Source organism: Panthera onca, chromosome C2 (assembly GCF_046562875.1).
Source record: "Panthera onca isolate mPanOnc1 chromosome C2, mPanOnc1 haplotype 2, whole genome shotgun sequence".
Lineage (NCBI taxonomy): Eukaryota > Metazoa > Chordata > Mammalia > Carnivora > Felidae > Panthera > Panthera onca.
In genome coordinates this window covers 6142201-6155558 of record NC_138347.1, presented here as the reverse complement: position 1 = coordinate 6155558, position 13358 = coordinate 6142201, and the positions used below count along the sequence as shown (strand labels likewise).

Sequence of the window (13358 nt, the reverse complement as noted above, 5' to 3'; positions counted from 1 at the left end):
GATGGAGAGACAATTCTGACTCTGAAAACTGAATGGATGTTGAAGCCATTGCCAGAGAGGGTGAAGCAAAACTCGTGGTCTGAACTAACCGGTTGGTGACAACTAAGATAATAATACAGAAAAACATCAACAGTCTCCGGAAGATTGTAACATGACCCAGAATCTCACAACACAGTATTTAAACTGTCTAGGATATAATACATATTTATTCAACTTACAAAGAAACAAAAAACGTGACCCATTCTCAAGGGAAAACACAGCCCCAAGATCCCCGAGATGTTGGAATGATCAGACACACACATTAAAGCAGCTATTGTAACCGTAACAATCTTGAAATGAATGGAAAGTTAGAACTTCTCAGCAGAAAAATGTGGAGTATAAAAAGTAACATGGAAAGTTTAGAAGCGAAAAATGCAACTCTCAAATTAAAAAACAAAACAAAACAAAACAAAACTCACGATGCTAGACAGACCCAATAGCAGAATGGAGCTGACAGATGATGACACAGGAAAAAGTGAGGGAGCTTGTAGAGAGATACAAGGTGTGACCCCAAACTTCTCAAATTCAGTGAGACATAACTTCATACAGTTAAGACACTCAGCAAACCCCAAACAGGATAAAAAGTAAAGAAAAGCAGGGGCGCCTGGGTGGCTCAGTCAGTTAAGCATCCGACTCTGGTTCAGGTCATGACCTCACGGTCCATGAGTTCGAGCCCCGCGTCGGGCTCTGTGCTGACAGCTCAGAGCCCGGAGCCTGCTTTGGGTTCTGTTTCTTCTCTTTCTGTCCCTCCCCTACTTGCGCTCTGTCTCTGTCTCTGTCTCTCAAAATAAATAAATAAACAATGACCAAAAAAAAAAAAAAAAAAGTAAAGAAAAGCATATCCAGACACGGAAAAACAAAATTGCTAAAAACCAAAGAGAAAGAAAACACCTTGAAACAGCCACGGAGAAAGGAAAGTTTGCATACAGGTGACCATGGTCCTCATCTGAAACCCTGGAGGCTGGAAGGCAGTGGGTACCAGGCTGGCTCAGCTGGGCTCTAGGCTGAGGCCGAGGGTGGCTGGTAGCTCAAGACACGGGGGTACCTGAGCCAGGAGCTGAACAGAAGAGTCAGGGTCCCAATGCCAGAGACCAGGCAGGGTGGGACTGCTGTCCAGAGGGTTCAGAGGGTGGATGGAAGCCTGGGCATGTGGCCCACAAATAAAATGGGATGGAAGATTCTGGAACCTCCCAATGGGGGAGGGGAGCTGAGGTCACTTGACTGATTGCCCAAATGGCTGCTTCTGTGTGAAGTTTTGCTTTGCTGGCAGAGGGTAAGACAACCTGGCTTGGGAACTGGGATGGGGGGGCGGGGGCGGTTCCTCGGGCTACTCCTTTCCTGATACCCATCATGCTCTTGGGAATCGTTATCCACACGCTTCTCTCCCTTGTCACACTTCTTCCTGAAGGCCCACCAGGATGCCCCATTTGTTTCTACACTAGCATCTAGCACTGTGCCTGACATACCACAACTCCCCATGGATCTGTGTTGAACAGAGGAATCGATAAAGAAATATAGTTTGCAACCACCACTTTCTGTTTTATGATTTTTATTCATAATGCACAGCAGGTTTGGGGGAATGACTGGCTGAGAAGGCAAAGCCAGGAGGAAGTTGTGGCAGGGTTTTTAACACTCAATTTGGATTCAACAGGGGTATGTAACCTGATGTGAGCACTCGGGGCAATCACAGAGGATGCCCAGTGAAAACACTGTTGGTTCCAGGGGCGCCTAGGGGGGCTCAGTGGGTTAGGCATCGGACTTCAGCTCAGCTCACGGTCTCGCGGTTTGTGAGTTCGAGCCCCACGTCGGCCTGTGTGCTGACAGCTTGGAGCCTGGAGCCTGCTTCGGATTCTGTGTCTCCCCCTCTCTCTCCCTCTCCCCCGCTCTCACTCTCTCTCTTTCTCTCTCAAAAAGAAACAAACACTAAAAAAAAAAACAACCCCAACAACTTTAAAACATTGTTGTTCCAGTGTTTTCAAGAGCTCTTGGGGCAGGTCAAATGTAAAGACTGGAAATGATGGTCTTGCCCTTGCCTGTTCTGTAGAATCTAAACGGAAGAATTGGGCTGTGTAAATTATTAAGCAATAAATTTCTAATGCTATAAAATTAGTGACGTGTCTTTTTTTATGATCTCTTTTATGAGATTAAACCCTTTGATGGGGAAAATACCTGTGTCTGCTTTTTGAGAGCCGGGCGAAGTACTTGAACCTCTGCCCACGGCAGCCACCTAAGCCTTTGGCTATTTTACCCTCTTTCTTCATAGAGCTCTTTCTTCAGTTTCTAAATTTACTGATCCGATGCCAGTAGTTTAATTCATTCCAGAATTGTATTCACTGGCAGATGACGCTGCACTTTCTCCCACGAGGGAATCCTTTTATGGTCGACGATAACTCCGTCAACACGGATCCATGAAGCATCCTGTTTATAGTTCTGCAAATGGAGCCGGGATTACATAAGGGATCCTCGTTTGTTTGCATGCAGCTCCCACAAGGGTGCATTGCAGAAATTTTAACTGTAGGATGCTACTCCTTTAGAGCAGATAAGAATTAATAGTTGATGGGATCAAATAATTTCCCAAAGTCCTTTCACTGTGACCAGGGCTGGAAGTAAGTGACAGGATGAACAAAAACACCTTCCCCCAAATATGGGGCACGAGCAGCGTCAAAATGACAAAGGGAGACACAAGGTTTGGGCCACTATCACTAGTGTCCTCTCCCCTCTCTGGGTTCCCAGCCCAGCTGCCCCTGGTGCTCCAGGGATGTCACTGTGATGGCCTTGGCAGTGGCCTCCTATGGAGAGAAGCATGGCCTCCTATGGAAACACGCCTACTGGCATCTTGTGTCCCAGCACACGGCCTTACATGCCACCTGCTTCTGCAGATAACGCACTAGTTTTCAACACAGCTCTTTCATATCTAAAATTTTTTTTAATGTTTATTTTTGAGAGAGAGACAGAGTGCGAGTGGGGGAGGGGCAGAGAGAGAGAGAGGGAGACACAGAACCGGAAGCAGGCTCCAGGCTCTGAGCTGTCAGCCTAGAGCCCGACATGGGGCTCGAACTCACGGACCTCGAGATCATGACCTGAGCCGAAGTCGGACGGCTAATCGACTGATCCACCCAGGCGCCCCAGCTCTTTCGTATTTTAGCCTGAATGACTGACAACTGGCTGTATCCAAGAATACAGCCATCTCTATCTCTGTGATGCAGAGGGTGGGCTTCTAGGGGGTCCTAGAAGGCAGGCAGGGCTTTCCTCAGTGTCCCCTTGTGCATGATTTAGCACTTATGTGGGAACCCATTCAAGGTTCAGGAACATTAACACCAATGCCTGAGTTCTCTGTCCCTACTGCAGAGGCAGGGACAGACATGGCTGGAGGATGAAGTCACTGACTTTGAGCTGGGGAGAGAAGGTGGCATTCGATGTGGGTGTTGAAGGCTAAATAGGAGTTTTCTAGGGACCCAGGGAAGGGAAGGATGAGCAGGAAGGTCATAAATAATGCCAGAGTGCTAGGTCACAAACGGCAGACTGTCGGCATGGCTGGTGGGAGGTGCTGTGCGGCTCCTGGCAGGTATGGAGGCCGGGTGAGGATACACCTCTCCAGAAGCACCCATGGTTTTCAAGCAAGGGCTTGAGTTAGTTAGGTCAGATTGTTCTAACAGTGGAGCTCAGGTCGGTCATGGAGCGCCTGTGAAACACCAGCCAGAGATGGTGGCACCTGGGCAGGGGTGGCAGGAGGGGCTGGATGGAAAAGATGTGCTCAGGGAGAATGGACTGGGGTGTGTGAGGGAGAGACGAGGGAGCTCAGACTTCTGACCTGGGCGTCAGGCTGGAGGGTAACACCGTAGATCCAGAGAAATGGTCTTGGGAGGTCTGCGTTCCTGATGGGGAAGCTTATGAGCTTAGTGCTGATGGTCTGCTCCGATAGGTCCCCTCCCTCGCACGTGGAAAGATCTCGAACGCATCTGTGTGCTTTCTCTGCTTCCCACCCCCAGCCCCCCACCTGCTTCACTGTCTCCTGGCATCTCTGTTCACGGCAGGAATTTTGGCTTGTTTTGGCACATTCATGCTTGGGCATTCTGTAAACAGGAGCCAGCCATTGATGAGGGACTGGGTCTCATCCAAATGGGTAGATTTAGAGCTTCCTGCTTTGCCGCTCACTTTTCTTGGACAAGACACATGAGAACTCCTTCCTTGGCTGCATCGGGGCGTGAAAAGGCAGGCAGTGCTCCGAAAAGTGCATGCTCCTCGTCCCAGGGAGAGAAGGATCCAGTACCTTAAGAAAACAATCACATGAACACATGGCGTTTAAAGCACTCAGTTTTGTTTCCAAGCGTGGTGGTTATTTTCTGTCCCTGGGGCTTGGAGAACAATGTGGTCCAGCCCCACAAATGTCAGAGGCTCAAGTTCCCTCCCCATAGACAACCTTCCTCCCCTCTGTGTTCATGAACTTTGATGTCATGCTGTGCCAGATGGGTATCAGATAATAGCAGAAATAACAGACGTAACACATGATTAATTATTTTCCATGGGTTTATTTTGCTTTAGAATGCTCTTACCCAAAGCAGGGACCAAAGGTGGAACGTTAGCCCTATAGCAGGCTCTTTGAAAAAATGGGTTATATTATTTGGTAAGTTTGGAAAAAGCTGCATTTCTTGTGTCCCTCTTGAAATTCACAATCCAAGGGCGCCTGGGTGGCTCGGTCAGTTAAGCATCTGACTTGGGCTCAGGTCATGATCTCACGGTTCGTGGGTTCAAGCTCCAAGTCGGGCTCTGTGCTCAGAGCCCAGAGCCTGCTTCGGATTCTATGTCTCCCTCTCTCTGCCCCTCCCCTGCTCTCTCTCTCTCTCTGAAATATAAATAAACATTAAAAATTTAAAAAAAGAAAGCAAATTCACAATCCATAATGAGGGCTCTGGGAAGTCCTGGCTTAAAAAACTGTATAGTAACATTCACGTGAATATCGTGAGCACCAATACTGTTCTGCGTATTTGAAAGTCGCTATGAGAGTAGATGTTGAAAGTTCTCATCACAAGCAAAAGACACTAATGATGTGGGGTGATGAATACTAACGAATTGTTGGTAAGCATTTCATAATATGTAGCTATATCAGATCATTTATGTTGTACACCTTACACCTACACAATGGTATGTGACAATTACATCTCAATAAAATTGGGGCAAAGAATTGTATAGACAGGGTCTCCCCAAATTAGTTGTTAGTACACGAGACCCTGGACCTCATTTTCTGTGTTTTAAATACAGGTTTTTAATGTCTTTTACATTAAAGTAAAAAAAGTAAAAAAAAGTCAAAAAAAGTCTGTCTTGTACAGACTTTTACAAATCTTGTCCCGGCACAAACGATGAGAACCTTAAAAGTCACGCTCTTCAGTCCATAAAAGAGGAAAAACCAAGTTGTAGAACCACGGGTGATGGACAGCAGGGCTCTTTCTGGACCTTGAAAGAGTCTCTTGCCCTCTTTTGTATCAATGTCTCTACCCCCTGCTCCTTTTTAAAAAATCTTGTCTCTGTTTGTTCATTCATTTATTATTGCTCTCCACCCTATTCCTGGATGTTTTGCCTCAGACAAAAGTAGGGTGATTGGTTCCTTATCTCTTTTTAAAATTTTAAAAGGTATCTCATCCAACTCCCAGCCCAGGGCTAATTATGGATTTACGGGTTTCCTTCTCTGAAACCAATCTGTGCTGACCTCTGTCAGCTCCCCATTCATTCAGACTAAAGTGGGAGGCACTGCATCCGTAATTCTTTCCCCCAACTTTAAATCCATAACATTTATGATAAAAAGCAGGGGCGGGGGGAGGAACTGGGTGGGCGAATGAAACGCGTGGACATAACATTATAACTTTAGGTTATTTCTAGCTGGTAAGAGATTGCTTTACATGGACCCATCATTTGGTCTGTCTGTGGTTCAGTATTCCCATCTGTAAAATGGGGATATAATAGCACGTACCTCATAAAGTTGTTCTAGAAATAAATGAGTTAACGCATGTAACACATTTAGAGTAATGGCTGGCATACAGCTTTAATAATAACTAATAGTAAGTCTGTTTCTACAAAAGATAGATGGTCAAGTGAGTTTGCCTAAGATGACTATGATCAACTCTTTCTCCCAGGCTTTACCCAGGAAAACCAAGAAGGAAAAGTTCTGGAAAACAGAGCCTTCACATCCCAGTGTTATGTATGCATCTACCAAGCATTGTAGCACTCCTTACTTTATTTTGGAGATCAAACGTGCTTCTGTGGGCAAACAACCATGCAAAAGATCCCGGAATAATGGTGTGTGTATGGGTGGGGGCCGGGGGGGTACTCTGTGGCCTGGGTCTTGGTCCTCTGCCCCCCACTTTTTTTTTTTTTAAATTTTTTTTTTTCAACGTTTTTTATTTATTTTTGGGACAGAGAGAGACAGAGCATGAACGGGGGAGGGGCAGAGAGAGAGGGAGACACAGAATCGGAAACAGGCTCCAGGCTCCGAGCCATCAGCCCAGAGCCTGACGCGGGGCTCGAACTCACGGACCGCGAGATCGTGACCTGGCTGAAGTCGGACGCTTAACCGACTGCGCCACCCAGGCGCCCCTGCCCCCCACTTTTTAGAGATGTGCTCCTGGGTCACCCTCAGAGCTGGCATGTATGGAGGGCTCGCCATGCCACTCCACATGCCAGGCAGTTCAAAGCACCTTCTTCACACTTGCCACTGTGGACATGAGGCAGGGAGGTGACAGGGCTGGTAAGTGGCTTTGGAGCCTGTGAGGCCAGTCCCCTACTGGGTCTGCCTGGGGGGTTATTAGAAGTGTGAACAGGGCTGCTTGCATAAAAAGTGCCTTGAAGCTGGGGCGTCTGGGGAAAGTCACTTTTGGTTCTAGTGTGATTCCACACCATGGAAGATGCTCTGTTTTCTCACCCCACTCTGGCACAGCTGCAGGTGGGCAAGAGGAAGGACTTATCTAAAGGGTAGGAGCCTGAGGAGAGACAGAAGGCCCGGAGTGAATCCTCGGAAGCTGCCAGTATTTGACTTTCCTTGGCTACCTCTGTGTTTGCTACCGTGGTCCCGTTAACCATCGTGGGTGCTTAGAACTGGAAGGAATCCCCCCATCCTCTTGTGTAGACATGTGGGGGCATCGTGGGGCATGGCCCCGGGCATAAGATGGTACCTCAGGGGGAATGGAAGGAAGGAGAGCATTGACGGGACTGGAGGCTGTCCCTCAGTCCCCAAAAGAGCAGCTCTGACCCAGCTCGCTTCCCGACACTGGAGGCCGACACACATTCCATTTGAAAAAGGAGTTTCTAGGGGCACCTGGGTGGCTCAGTCAGTTAAGCATCTGACTTCAGCTCAGGTCATGATCTCACGGTTCGTATGTTTGAGCCCCGCATTGGGCTCTGTGCTGATAGTGACAGCCTGCTTGGGATTCTCTTTCTCCCTCTCTCTCTGCCCCTCCTCTGCTCTCTCTCTCTCTCTCTCTCTCAAAATAAATAAAACGAGAAAAAAAGGAGTTTTTAGTGCTAAAAAGAGATGGAACATAGCAGACTAAGTCAAACCCTTGGTTAGAAGCAACTGGTCCTTCCTCTGTGTTCCCACCATATTTTGTTAAACTTCTGTTAACATTCCTGGCCAGGTTCACCTCCTGACATGGTCACTTATTGAAAAATTGATCTCTTTCCTGCCACTGGGTGTCCCTGAAGAAGAAAGATGATGACTTTTTTTGTGTGTGCCCTCCTCAAGGGATGATCAATGTCTTAAGCCAATGCTCCAAAATTTATATGTTTGAATGAACGTCATGTTTAGCAAATGGCCCCCAGGACTCAACCCTCCCTTCGATGTGTTTTCTTCAGGAGCTATCTGCTGAGCTCAGGGTGCATGAAAACCTCCTCAATTGTGGAAAACACTTTAAATGTGAAGTTTGATTTTCAATCTGTCAACACATCAGTTAGCACCATGTAGACAGCTTCTCTGACAAGGGTGATGTGTCCCTCGACGGATGGGTTTCCAGATGGCAAATGCTTCTAAAGGCAAGGCTGAGAGAAAGGGGTGCCTTCACGCTGTGGCCACGAAACATGCAATTAAAACAAACAAACTGAACAAAGAAAATACTGCAGAATGAAGTACTCTAAATGATGAAAGCACGAGGTGCCACAGGGGCATGCCTGTGACCGCACTATCTTACTTAACCCTCACGACAACTCCATTGTCTTGGCCACCGATGATGTTGCCATCTTACAGGGAGAACGTTGCACAACCAGGTGATCCTACTTCCCCATCGCCTCCCTGGCTTGGAACTTCTGTCCTTCACATTCAAGATGTTTTTATTTATTTATTTATTTATTTATTTATTTATTTATTTTTTTGGGACAGAGAAAGACAGAGCATGAACGGGGGAGGGAGAGAGAGAGAGGGAGACACAGAATCGGAAACAGGCTCCAGGCTCTGAGCCATCAGCCCAGAGCCCGACGTGGGGCTCGAACTCACGGACCGTGAGATCGTGACCTGGCTGAAGTCGGACGCTTAACCGACTGCGCCACCCAGGCGCCCCTTTTATTTATTTTTTAATTAAAAAGTTTTTTTAATTTATTTTTTAATGTGTATTTATCTTAGAGAGAGAGAGAGAGACAGAGTGAGTGGGTGAGGGGCAGAGACAGAGAGACAGGCACAGAATCTGAGCTGTCAGCAGGGAGCCCGACGTGGGGCTTGAACCCATGAACCATGAGATCATAACCTGAGCCGAAGTCGGACGCTCCCTGACTAAGCCACCCAGCTGCCCCTCAAGATCAATATCTGTTTTTAGACTTCAGAATCTGCTTAGGTTTACATGCTTCAGCACTCACTGGAGATGTCAGGGGGAGCATCCATCTGGGTGAATAATGGCTCACAGTGTCAAGAATTTAGTATCAAAAGCCACCACCCCCCCCCCCCCCCCCCCCCGCCGACAGCTGGAAATCAGTGGCCATTCTCTAAGAATCCTTGAGTTTTTCATGTACCATAAAAGTGCATTACTCTAGAATAATCCCGAAATAAGGTGAAATACTTATAACAAAAGAAGCAACTTTATTTACTGCACTTTGGTTGTGGCCTGGTGGCTGGAGGGCTCTATTTCTTCAGAGGTGGCCAGGGTCATCTGAACTCAGCCTTCCTCCCTAATCTGACATTCTTTAGACCAGTGTAGACTGCCCGTTCTAGCCCCACTCTGGGTGTGAATCCCTTCATTGGCTGGGGCCACACACGACCCAACCTGAAGGTATGACTGGCTGCAGCTATGTGGGCCAGCCTGGGCCCTCCCGTCCGTCGGGGGGGTGGGGATTACAACTGCACTTAACAATTATAGCTGCGGCTTCCCCCCCCCCCCCCCCCCCCAGTGGGGGAACAGGCAGCCTCAGTGTGGTCAGCCCAGGCGGGTGGGCTTCTGCGGGCCACGTGGGTAGGGTGTCCCCTGAAGGTTCCGTCACACAGCCCGCACGTACACCAGCCGTCTTTTCCTCTGAGCTCTGGAGCTGAGTTCCGACAGCCCTTCCCTTTGCTCCGTGATGACTTTGTTTAACGTTTCATTACGCTGCTGGGGACCTGAAAAACCTTCCCGGCACCACAGTTCGAATTAGTACAGTGGCCTCCTTGGGACACCGTTTTCCAGGCCTCCAGGAACCTCCGATCGGTCTGTTAATTTGCATGAGGGTCCTTGGGGGTCTCAGCCAGAATGTCACTTCCAGCCAGGCTGTTTAATCAGAAACGCAGGATTTTCCCGCTGGCAGTGGCCTTAAGCTCTCTGAGATGGGTTCGATGTAGGCAAACTGGCCTCCCCGCACCGGTCGTCACTGGCCTACATAAGGAGGGGAAGGATCGCTCTCTGCCTCTCACAACTCCCAAGACCCAACCCACGGGCATTGGACCTCTCTGCTTTCTCCACTCTTTCCAGCCACTGCACACGCTTCTGTCCATCTTCCCACTTACTCATTCAACAAGTATTGTTCAAGCATCCACTGGGTGCCGGGCCCTCTGCTGGGGATGCGGTGGTCTGCCTTAAAGTCTTATTCTGCAAGGGGAGGCAGAGCACACAGAATGAAACAAATGGTCTATGATGTCAGGCAGCGAGGCAGGACGGAGAGGGGTTAACAGGACATGGAAGGACAGAGCAGGACGGTGTGGGTGCCTGGGTGCTCAGGGAGGGCCTGCCTGGGACCTGGCATTGGAGCGGAGAGATGAATGAAGCCAGGGACAGTCCCGTGAATATCTGGGCGAGGAACTTTCCAGACAGAGGGAAGAGGAGGTGAACAGATCTACACTGGGGATGAGCTCAGTCTGTTCAAGGAGCACGAGAAGGCTGGTGTGACCGGAGGAATGGGACTTTGGCCAGGGACCCCATTATGTAGCACAATGGTTCCAATCTGCAAACTGGCCCTTTTGTGTGGGCATCACTAAGATATATGTGTGCTGGGGGCGCCTGGGTGGCTCAGTCAGTTAGGCGTCCGACTTCGGCTTAGTTCATGATCTCACAGTTTGTGGGTCTGAGCCCCATGTTGTCAGACTCCGTGCTGACGGCTCGGAGCCTGGAGCCTGCTTCGGATTCTGTGTCTTCCTGTCTCTCTGCCCCTCACCTGCTCGCTCTCTCTCTCTCTCAAAAATAAATAAACATTAAAAAAAATAACTGTATTCTATAGTGATCTGTGGAGCACTTGGTCCCCTTCCTTCCTATTAGAGCAACTGTTCCCAACTCGGGGCAGTATTTCTCCCTCGAGGACAAGGGGCAAGGTCTGAAGACAACTGTGTGTGAGCATGTGTATGCTGCTGCCATCTAGTGGACAGAGGCCAGGGATCCTGCTAAATACCCTACAACATGCGGAACAGTCTCCACAACAACCTCTGACCCCCGATGTCTACACTGATGGTGCAAATTCCTGTTGTGGGTCTCAGCAGCCTGTAAGGCTGGATGTTGGGCCGGCAGTCACGGGGTCCCTGCTCTGGAGCGGGTGTGGGGTGGGGGTAGGGAAGAGCATCCAGCGAGGAAGCTTGCATGGCTCACAGCTGAGACCCACCCCGTGGTGAAAGGGACAGAGCAAGGTCTTTGCTAAGGTCTTGCAGTTAAGGTCAGAGTCTTAACTACGGGCTCCCGCCCCTGGGACGGTGCTTTCATTTTCCTGACGTGTCCAAGGGTGTGCCATTGGTGTGCACCTCCCTACCTGGTCTGCCCTGTTCTTTTTTTTTTTTTTAATTTTTTTTTTAACGTTTATTTATTTTTGAGACAGAGCCAGAGCATGAACGGGGGAGGGTCAGAGAGAGGGAGACACAGAATCTGAAATAGGCTCCAGGCTCTGAGCGGTCAGCCCAGAGCCTGATGCGGGGCTCGAACTCACGGACCGTGAGATCGTGACCTGAGCCCAAGTCGGACGCTTAACCAACCAAGCCACCCAGGCGCCCCTGGTCTGCCCTGTTCTATTCGCCCATTTCCACATGGTAATACTGAGCCACTGGGCAGGCGAATGCCTGTCTGAGGGCCCTTCCTCTGCCGGGAAGACGCTCTCCTCACCTGGTGCTGGAACAGTGTCCGGTCCTCCCCAGGCCAGCTGCCCTGGGACCCAGTCCCCCAGGATGCCAGAAGCCAGTCGGCTGAGCCTGGCGAGCTAAGGATGTGGGACCGGCTAATAGCGCTCAGCTTTGAGCGCACCAGGCCATTTGGTTACCCCAGGAAACTGCTGTCTAAAAGCCGGGAACCGCGCAGAAGCACCGGGGAGTTTAATCATCCAGGCTGGTCTTTGTGCTACATTGCTACTATGTTCTTACTCATCAGCCTCTTCGCTGGCTGCCCTCCCTCCACCCCGCTGAGGCTCCCGGCTCCCTCCTGGGGGGGCCTCTGCTTGCAAACTCTGGACGGATGCCCAACCTTTCAGAAAGGCTTTGGCACTCCAGCTCACTGAATTATTTTGGGGTCTTGTCCACCCCTCTCCTCCACATCAGTTTACTTCATCTTTGTGCAAGAAGAAGCATACTAGTCTTGGGGTGGGGGAATCAGGGCTGGCATCCTCGGGAGGCACTGCAGATACGAGATTAAGGGAAAGATGCTGGATTAATTTGGTCTGGGTAGGGCCTGGGCTCTGGGATTTCAGGGGATGTTACTCTGCAGCCAGAGGCGACAGCCATGGAATTAGATGATCGGTGATGTGTCTCCAACTCTTAAAAAAAAATACGTTAGGTTAGGCGGGGGTCCCCATGACACCACATCTATATGTCACTATTCGTCTGCTCACCTTCCTCTAGTCCTTACCTGCTCTGGGCCTCAGTTGCCTCCTCCGTGAAATGGGGAATGGGAATAGTACCTACTTCATTTGGCTGTCCTAAGGCTTACACAGCCCCCCAAACTCCCCATTCCGTTAGCAGACCTCTCTTCTCGCTGCTAATCAAACCGTTGGCGACAAAAATAGCCTGTAAGGGGCGGGGGGGAGGGGAGGGTATCCTTTCTGGAGGCAACTCGGGTTTGAGAAGCACAGGGCCGCACTGCCTGCCCGGTACAGGGTGTTCTCCGAGTTCACTTTGGGACGGTCCCCCGGGAGGCCAGGAGGGTAAACGCAAAGAATCGGCCTAAGGGGATGTGAGCAAATCCCACCCTCCCGAAAGTCTGCCGCCCCGCGAAGGATGCTCTTCCCCTCGGGGCTACGGAGGCGGCACGCCGCACGCGGCCCCCGCCCCCTCCGCCGGCGCTCCGCCGGGTGGTCCCGCCGCCGCCCCCCCCTCCCCCCCCCCGCCCCGCGCCGGGCGCGAGGGGAAGGGGGGCGGAGATCCGGGGCGCCCCCACCCCCCGCCCCTCCCCGCCCCCGCGTCCCCGCCCGCCCGCCCGCCGCCTCACCTATCAGATTTCCCGGGCGCCTCGCCGCGCCGCTCCTCCCACCTCCTAAATGCCGCGCGGAGGGGAAAGCCGCCCTCGGCCTGGACCCGGTGCCTGCGAAGACTGGCCGCGCGCCCCTGGCTGTGCCGGCCGCAATGCGGCTCTGAGCTCGCCGCGGCTGCAGCCGGGCCTCGGGGGAGTGCGGGGCGCCCGGTGAGGCGGGGGAGGGGGCGCGGGCGCAGGGGACGCGGGAGGCGCGGGGGTGAGGGGAGCGCGGGTGCAGGGGCGCGGGGGGGGGGGCGCGGGCGCAGGGGACGCGGGAGGTGCTGGGGTGCGGGGAGCGTGGGCGCGGGAGGGGCGGGGGGGGGCGCGCCGGCGCAGGGGGCGCAGGGAACGTGGGAGGTGCAGGGGTGGGGGGGGGGCGCGGGCGCAGGGGGACGCGGAGGTGCGGGCGTGAGGGGGTCGCGAGGGACGCGGGAGGGGGTTGCGGGGGGTGCCGGAGCC

At 51.4% G+C, this 13358-nt stretch overlaps 1 protein-coding gene across 2 annotated transcripts in view; it reads left to right on the top strand.

Moving 5' to 3' along the window:
• Positions 1–12894: 12894 nt before the first annotated feature.
• B3GALT5 (beta-1,3-galactosyltransferase 5) overlaps positions 12895–13358 on the top strand; it is a 44692-nt gene continuing 44228 nt past the window's right edge. For both annotated transcript variants that reach the window (XM_060640489.3, XM_060640488.3), the window contains exon 1: positions 12895–13067. The gene's annotated coding sequence lies outside the window, so the exon portion shown is untranslated. The remainder of the gene's footprint in view (positions 13068–13358) is intronic.